The sequence below is a fragment of the Salvelinus sp. IW2-2015 genome, unplaced genomic scaffold (assembly GCF_002910315.2).
Source record: "Salvelinus sp. IW2-2015 unplaced genomic scaffold, ASM291031v2 Un_scaffold1034, whole genome shotgun sequence".
Lineage (NCBI taxonomy): Eukaryota > Metazoa > Chordata > Actinopteri > Salmoniformes > Salmonidae > Salvelinus > Salvelinus sp. IW2-2015.
Window position 1 is genome coordinate 10853 of NW_019942696.1, and position 8638 is coordinate 19490.

General features: G+C 42.1%; 1 pseudogene; it reads left to right on the forward strand.

Moving 5' to 3' along the window:
• The first annotated feature begins 827 nt into the window (after positions 1-827).
• LOC112069508 (ER membrane protein complex subunit 1-like) overlaps positions 828-8638 on the forward strand; it is a 33420-nt pseudogene continuing 25609 nt past the window's right edge.

Below are 8638 nucleotides of genomic sequence, written 5' to 3' on the forward strand. Positions count from 1 at the left end.
TTTTAACAAAAATCTAAGCTTTCTGCCAATATCAGATTTGTCTCTGTCCTGGGAAATGTTCTTGTTACTTACACCCTCATGCTAATCGCATTAGCCTACGTTAGCTCAACCGTCCCGCAGGGGACCCACCGATCCTGAAGAAGTTTTAAAGAAGGATTTTTAAGTCCTTGAAACAATTAAGACATGGATTTAAAGATGTTCATATGAGCTCTTACTGGAAAACAAGGGTAGACAGTGGCGTAGATTAGTTTCGCAAGCCCCCCCCCCCCCCCCCCACACACACACACACACAAAGTCTGGGCAAAGGGAAACAGCAAATTTCCTGTAATTCTACACATTTTTGAGGCTGAGAGAACATGCTGCAGTTTTACTAGGATCAGCGGTTTGGGTTTTTCATCTCTGATTATTTGGACTAAATCACGATTTCGCATCTTTTGAATTTTTTTACAGTTTATGGTTGTGTTTGTACAGTCTATGGTTGTGTTTCTACAGTTTATGGTTGTGTTTATACAGTCTATGGTTGTGGTCCTATAGTTTATGGTTGTGTTTGTGCAGTCTATGGTTGTGTTTCTACAGTTTATGGTTGTGGTCCTACAGGCTCACAGATGGCAGTCAGGGTTTGTGGAAGTGAGAGCATGAATGGAGATTTACAATTCCTTCTTTCTCGGCATCTGTTTGTGTGTGTGGTTGTGTGTCTGTGTGTGTCTCTGTGTGTTTTTGCACCTGTGTGTGTGTGTGTGTGTGTGTGTGTGTCACACTCCAGCTCGGTAGGTGGCGGTAATACACCTTATGTGTTAATTTACAAACCGCCAATCAAAACGAAAGAAGAACATCGACCCGGAAGGGATTAGTACATGGGTCGTTATCTTTCTATGAAGCCATCTGCTAAAATGTCTAAACCAACGTCTCTATTTGTAATTTTCTTTTCTTTATTTGTCATGAGTGAAGCTGTCTTCGAAGATCAAGTTGGCAAATTTGATTGGTATGTATCTGTTCATTGAGAATGCCCGTTGAGTCCGCTATGCAGCTAGCTAACGTAAGCTAGTGCTATGTGCTAACCATTGACAGCGTCCAATATGATAGATCATGGCGAAAAGACAGTAAGTAAGCCTCTGGGGATCGGGTTCAGTCAATAGGTATTCTTTTCATCTCTGCACCTGTATTGACAGTCGCTTGTTGGAATATATAGCCAATCACTCACGAATGTAAATATCGTATTGGATCGCTTCCTCTTCTTTACTGGGGGTCAAGGATCCATGCGGGAAGAAGACCCATGTCCCATCTGCTCCTTGTGACAGGTGTCTTTGCCACAGATATGATACTGAGTCTCAAAACGCAGCAGTAATGAAGAAGACAAATGTACATGTGGTGATTGATTAGCTAAAGTCAAAAATATCTAGCTATATTTCAACAGAAGACTAGGATTTCTCTGTGGGCTGCTAGTCTTGACTGTGAAATATTGTCTGTCCTATTTCCAGGAGACAGCAGTATGTGGGGAAGACACTCTTTGCCCACTTTGACTCGCATTCGCAGTCATCTAAAATGCTGTTTCTCGCCACCGACAAGAATATCTTTGCCTCTTTCAACTCCAGGACTGGAGATCTGAGTATTTTGTCATTCATATTACAATACAAAATATGTTTCTGGCTTTTCTCTTTTAGTCTGAAATCTGTGACAAAAATAATAATAATAATTGTTGTTGAATATCTTTCATAGTTAATTATTTTCTATTCCTACTTCACAGTTTGGAGACATGTTGACAAGGCGGGACCAGAGGGAACCATAGATATACTTCTGCTGCATGGACAAGGTGACAATAACCTTTTTTAAGTTCATTGTAGACTGCCTAGTTACTTGGCTTAGTCAACATAACTGTGTTGTACAGAGTCAATTTATATCGGCTTTATTTTTGGTCTCTGTTAATTGTTTAAGATTCTGCCTTTCATCTTTGACAGCGGATTATTTGACAGTCAGGATATCTTTTACGTGTTCTCTAGATGCTTGATGGTGGCATATTTGACTGTTTTTACGTCTTCTCTCAGATGCTCTGATGGTGGTTTGGAGATGGTCGTTTGCTCCGTTCTGGAGACACAAACATGGGTGGGCTGAACTGGGAGGCCGTGCTGGATCACTGGCAGGGTGCGCGTGGTTGTCCCTGTGTTCCTGGCAGATGGACCCGTTCACCATTTAATGCAGTTTTGTAGCTGAGAGACTCAATAGAATCGGACAAGATTTTAAATATTTGAAGATGACTAACTTGTCATAATGTTCTCTCTTTTTCAGCTTCCAGGCTGCTTGTTTTGTGGCCTATCAGGGACACCAGTAAAGCATGTGGCGGTGCTTAAGAAGCTGTAATCTCTCTCCACTACCCTCTCCAATGGACCCAGAAAATGGGTGGAAACCTGCCTGACGGGTAGGGTACAGTATGTTAAGAGGTTGCGTCAATTCAATCTGGTATCAGGATAAACATGTGATTCAGAGTCACCGAATATACTAGTATTTTATTAAACTCAGCAATAAATGATAAATGCAATTTTTCGTATATACGGGTTCACTGTAACACCTCGCAGGGTAGACAGAGCACTCTAAAAATGTGTACCAACACAGTTATTATACTATGATAGGGCAACTCAGAACTGGGTTGGAACACTACTCTATCAGCAGTATAAATAATCGTAGAGGAGGCTGAGCAGTGGTTTAAACTTGCCTCAGCCCTATCGCAGGCGCTTCAGCTGCCCCAGCCTCTTGGCGCTCCTTGGTGTCGGGCGCTGTAGCTGTGTAGATTTACGCTCCCACCTAGAGAACTGAGGTCAGACAGTTTTTATAACACTGTTGGACTATTTGCACCTGCATAGAAAGCATAACTGTCTCCCGCTCAAGGTTAACCACAGCTTCTCAGCACACTATCTGGGGCAAAATGTTACTCCAGCACACACACACAGGCACACATGCAACAAAGCAGATAACAGCATACAATATTCAATCACAATTATGTTGGTGGGCGGGCTATAGTGCATAAAACACAGATCCTCACAAGTAGGACACTGGTACTCATACCTGGGTCCGAACAGTATCTGTTTTCTTTCAGATACTGTAGCTGATGCAAATGGAACAATAAGAACTGGTCCCAAAAAGTGCAAGCCCATCTGGTGCTCCAGAAAGTGCTAAACAAACAAATGTACAAAGTATCTGAAAGATTTAAAAATGCTCTTTTTGAATCCAGGTCTTCGGCCTTTTGGTGCTAAACTATTGAAGTATTTTTTTGTTGTTGCCCACAGTGATACGGTCCAGTACCAGGCGGTGTACTCTGGGGGAGAAGAGGCAGGTCTATGTGTTGGGAGTTGGTTCCTAACTCTCACCTCACTATATAGCCTACAGCCTAGAGGATGGAGATCACAAGCAGGTAACTTGGTCTAGAACTCTGTGAGCATCTCCTCATCAAATGTCATGGTATATAAATGTATAACTCATATCTGTCACATGCTGTTTTGAGGTTGTCTGGGATCGGGGGCTGTGTGTGTCTGGGATCAGGGCTGTGTGGGTCTGGGATCAGGGCTCTGTGTGTGTGTCGTGGTCTGGTGATAGGGCTCTGTGTGTGTGTGTGTTGGGAGTCAGGGCTGTGTGTTGTGTTCTGGGGTCAGGGCTGTGTTGTGTGTGTGGTCTAGGGGTCAGGGCTGTGTGTTGTGTGTGTCTAGGGGGTCAGGGCTGTGTGTGTGTGTGTCCTGGGGTCAGGGCTGTGTGTGTCTGGGGTCAGGGCTGTGTGTGTGTGTGCTTGGGGTCAGGGCTGTGTGTGTGTGTCTGGGGCAGGGCTGTGTGTGTGTGTCTGGGGCAGGGTGTGTGTGTCTGGCCAGGGCTTGGTGTGTCTGGGATTCAGGGCTCTGGTGTGGTGTGTGGGTGTGTCTGGGATAGGGCTGTGTGTATGTGTCTGGGGTCAGGTGCTGTGTGGTGTGTGTTCTAGGGTCAGGGCTGTGTGTGGTGTGTGTCTAGGGGTCAGGGCTGTGTGTGTGTGTGTCTGGGGTCAGGGCTGTGTGTGTGTGTCTGGGCCAGGGCTGTGTTTGTGTGTCTGGGGGCCAGGGCTGGTGTTTGTGTGTCTGGGGCCAGGGCTGTGTTGTTTGGTCGGTGGTTTCTTGGGGTCAGGGCTGGTGTTTGTGTGTGTCTGGGGTAAGGCTGTGTTTGTGTGTCTGGGGTCAGGCTGTGTGTGTTCTGGGGCGGGGCTGTGTGTGTGTGTGGGACTCGGGGCTGTGTGTTTCTGGGTCGGGGCTGTGTGTGTCTGGGGTCGGGGTGTGTGTGTGTGTGGATGGGGCTGTGTGTGTCTGGGATCGGGGCTGTGTGTGTCTGGGCCTCGCTTCATACTCGTCGCCAAACCCACTGGCTCCAGGTCTACAAGACCTGCTAGGTAAAGTCCCCCCTTATCTCAGCTCGCTGGTCACCAATAGCAGCGCCCACCACCTGTGCACGCGCTCCAGCAGGTTAATATCTCTCTGGTCACCTCCAAAACCAATTCTTCCTTTGGCTGCCTCTCCTTCCAGTTCTCTGCTGCCAATGACTGGAATGAACTACAAAAATCTCTGAAACTGGAAACACTTATCTCCCTCACTAGCTTTAAGCACCAGCTGTCATAGCAGCTCACAGATTACTGCACCTGTACATAGCCCATCTATAATTTAGCGCAAACAACTACCTCTCCCCCCTACTGTATTTATTTATTTATGTTGCTCCTTTGTACCCCATTATTTCTATCTTTACTTTGCACATTCTTCCACTGCAAATCTACCATTCCAGTGTTTTACTTGCTATATTGTATTTACTTCGCCACAATGGCTTTTTTTTGCCTTCACCTCCCTTATCTCACCTCATTTGCCTCACATTGTATATACTTATTTTTTTCTACTGTATCTTTGTTTTACTCCATGTGTAACTCTGTGTTGTTGTATGTGTCGAACTGCTTTGCTTTATCTTGGCCAGGTCGCTATTGTAAATGAGAACGTGTTCTCAACTTGCCTACTGGTTAAATAAAGGTGAAATTTAAAAAGTATGTGCACTAAGGTTAATACACTATATACTCAAAAGTATGTGGACACCCCTTCAAATTAGTGGTGTGGTGGCATTTTCCAGTATTACCAAATGAGATTTACAAACTACACACCAGTCAGAGTTATACTTAACTACATCTTTAATTAGCTTTAAGCTTTAGCCTTTGACTTTCAACAGTTCACTGTCTATAATGAACCGTTGAGGTGACTACAGAAAATGCAAAGATCTTTTATTGCCAAGATACACCCCTCTCAACTTACATGACGAACCACAGATCTTAGGAACTCTTCACAAATGGACTTTTACTTGAGAAAGGAGTATCCCGTAGCCAGATAGCATTCGCTATAAATTATGCTCAGTTTGGTCTCTAAAACGAGGTTCTAATCTCGTTCCTGGTACTCGTTCCTAGTACAAAAAACATTACCTCATCCAAGGCATAACTCAATTGTTCAACTCTAGATACTCCATCTCAAGTAAACCCCCTCTTGACCCCACTCATGGACAAGCTCACTGAGGGGAGTGAGCCTCTAGGTCATACACTATCCAGGATAAGTGCAACATCAGAGAGGACATACAATGTTTCCAGACACTGCCATACACCTCCCGATGGAAAAGGAGGGAGTGACTGGCACACAGACATTGTGGAGACAAGTAATTGGTTCCCCATTAATCACGCCATTCTTCACATGGTTTAAGAATAGGTAAAGACACATTCACATATGAAGACAATGTTCCATTCTGTCCTCTTCCCTTTCTGATATTCTGCATAGCACCAGGGACATGTGAAAGACAGCCTGGCCTCTCCCCTCTCTGGCCCCAAGTGACTGAGCCCTAGCTGAGGGAAAAGTGCAACTGCCAACACTATAGTTCAAAGGGATACATTCTAATGACAAGTACCTCACTAAGCATATTATATAAATAAAACATCTTATTATCTATGTTACCCAACTAATTCTGATTCATCCGCCACAGTGGATTTTGCTATTTCAGCTGTATCCATTGCTGCACAGGTGTATAAAATCGAGCACACTGCCATGCAATCTCCATAGACAAACATTGGCAGTAGATGCCACCTTTCCAACAAGTCAGTTTGTCAAATTTCTGCCCTGCTAGAGCTGCCTGGTCAACTGTAAGTGATGTTTGTTGTGAAATGGAAAAGTCCAGGAGCAACAACGGCTCAGTCACGAAGTGGTAGACCACACAAGCTCACAGAACGGGACTGCTGAAGTGCGTAGCCCTCACTACCGAGTTCCAAACTGCTCTGGAAGCAACATCAGCACAAGAACTGTTTGTCGGGAGCTTCATGAAATGGGTTTCCATGGCTGAGCAGCAGCACACAAGCCTAAAATCACCATGCGCACTGCCAAGCGTCGGCTGGATCGGTGTAAAGCTCGCCACCATTGGACTCTGGAGCAGTGGAATGCGTCTCCTGGAGAGATGAATCGCGGTTCACCATCTGGCAGTCCGACAGACAGAATCTGCCCCAATGTGCATAGTGCCAACTGTAAAGTTTGGTGGAGGAAGAATAATGGTCTGGGGATGTTTTTCACATCACGCTCTTCATATAAATAAATAAATTATTATAGTTTACCGGTTTCTCGCAATTATGTATCCCGGGAAAATTGAGTGGTTTGTTGTTAAATCTCTGTAACCGTTCCCCAACATTAAACTCTAGTGTGAACCAAACACAAAACAAAGAAATTACATTTGGGAAGTTCTATGCATTTAACTATTACATGCATAATTAACAATCATAACAAATTATGTCTTTCACCTTGTGGCACTACACAAACAATACAATATGATGAAGTGTTCTGTTTAATTCTACAATATAATGGAGTGTTCTGTTTAATTCTACAATATATGGAGTGTTCTGTTTAATTCTACGATACAATATAATGGAGTGTTCTGTTTGATTCTAAAATACAATATAATGGAGTGTTCTGTTTAATTCTACAATATAATGGAGTGTTCTGTTTAATTCTACAATATAATGGAGTGTTCTGTTTAGTTCTACAGTACAATATATGGAGTGTTCTGTTTAATTCTACAATATAATGGAGTGTTCTGTTTAATTCTACAATATAATATAATGGAGTGTTCTGTTTAATTCTACAATATAATGGAGTGTTCTGTTTAATTCTACAATATAATGGAGTGTTCTGTTTAGTTCTACAGTACAATATAATGGAGTGTTCTGTTTAGTTCTACAGTACAATATAATGGAGTGTTCTGTTTAGTTCTACAGTACAATATAATGGAGTGTTTCTGTTTAATTCTACAATATAATGGAGTGATTGTTTAATTCTACAATATAATGGAGTGATCTGTTTATTCTACAATATAATGGAGTGATCTGTTTAATTCTACAATATAATGGAGTGATCTGTTTAATTCTACTATAATGGAGTGTTCTGTTTAATTCTACAATATAATGGAGTGTTTGTTTAATTCTACGATACAATATAATGGAGTGATCTGTTTATTCTACAATATAATGGGTGATCTGTTTAATTCTACAATATAATGGAGTGTTCTGTTTAATTCTACAATATAATGGAGTGTTCTGTTTAATTCTACGATACAATATAATGGAGTTTTCTGTTTGATTCTAAAATACAATATAATGGAGTGTTCTGTTTAATTCTACATATAATGGAGTGTTCTGTTTAATTCTACAATATATATAATGGAGTGTTCTGTTTAATTCTACAATATAATGGAGTGTTTTCTGTTTAGTTCTACAGTACAATATAATGGAGTGTTCTGTTTAGTTCTACAGTACAATATAATGGAGTGTTCTGTTTAATTCTACAATATAATGGAGTGTTTCTGTTTAATTCTACAATATAATGGAGTGATCTGTTTAGTTCTACAGTACAATATAATGGAGTGTTCTGTTTAATTCTACAATATAATGGAGTGTTCTGTTTAATTCTACAATATAATGGAATGATCTGTTTAATTCTCATATAATGGAGTGTTCTGTTTAATTCTACAAATATAATGGAGTGTTCTGTTTAATTCTACATATAATGGAGTGATCTGTTTATTCTACAATATAATGGAGTTTTCTGTTTGATTCTACAATATAATGGAGTCTTCTGTTTATTCTACAATATAATGGAGTGTTCTGTTTGATTCTACAATATAATGGAGTGTTCTGTTTAATTCTACGATAACACACGTCATAATTATTCTACGATACAACGTCATATCTCTAACCCTGTTGGTTGTGATGTCTGTTCTGGTTGTCAGAGGTCATTTGAAGCTCCATGGTTGTCCAGTGTAGAGTCCAGCTGTGTGGTGGTTGTCAAGGGATGCTGATGTGTGTGGACCCCGCCACTCTCGCCCTCTACACCCTCCCGATACAGGCTGAGGAGACGCCACAGTTCAACCAGATCCTACTACAGGTAACTCCTGCCCAACCGTGACTCGAAGCTCTGAAGTGTAAAGAAAGTCTTCAGTCTTCGTCTTCATCGTCTCAGTTAGGTGGACATGTTGGTGGTGTAACGGCTATAATATTGTAGCTTTTGATTTAAAACATCTACAAAACAACCCCCACCCTCTTCTCCCCCCCCCCCCCCCCTAGTCTCTGGAATCT